Consider the following 609-nt stretch of genomic DNA (forward strand, 5'->3'; position numbering starts at 1 on the left):
CTTGAGTGAATCATGCCCTGATCTTGAGTGAATCATGCCCTGTTCTTGAGTGAATCATGCCCCGTTGTTGTGTGATCCTGATCTTGTGTGAATCATGTCCTGTTGTTGTGTGATCCTGATCTTGGGTGAATCATGCCCTGTTGTTGTGTGATCCTGATCTTGAGTGAATCATGCCCTCCAAGAGTTCAATCCATTCCAGTCAGTTGAAATTTTGCTACATGTTTCACGGCTTTCGTGTTGTATGAGGATAATTTCTGATTTAGCTTTAGAAAAGGCTGAATTCTATTTAGCCAAATGTCTCTAAATTTGATCCAAGGGCTCCACCATGTGTATTTGTTGGATATCCTCGAGGCATTAAAGACTATAAGCATTTTGATATTTCAAAGCAGGAGTTCTTTATTTCAAGAAATGTTATATTTTTAGAGGAATTATTTCTCTTTCAATCACAGCCCAATATTGATTGTTCATCCACAGCAGATTTCCTCAAGGATTTTGTGTAACCTTGTCTTGTGGCTGGAGTAGTTGAAAATGGTGACTCTCCAAAAGTAGCTATTGCACCCGAGCCTATTATGTATGATGTTGGTGCACACCTGAGGAAGAATTTCCTTC

The sequence above is a fragment of the Cucurbita pepo genome, unplaced genomic scaffold, assembly GCF_002806865.2.
Source record: "Cucurbita pepo subsp. pepo cultivar mu-cu-16 unplaced genomic scaffold, ASM280686v2 Cp4.1_scaffold002093, whole genome shotgun sequence".
Classification (NCBI taxonomy): Eukaryota; Viridiplantae; Streptophyta; class Magnoliopsida; order Cucurbitales; family Cucurbitaceae; genus Cucurbita; species Cucurbita pepo.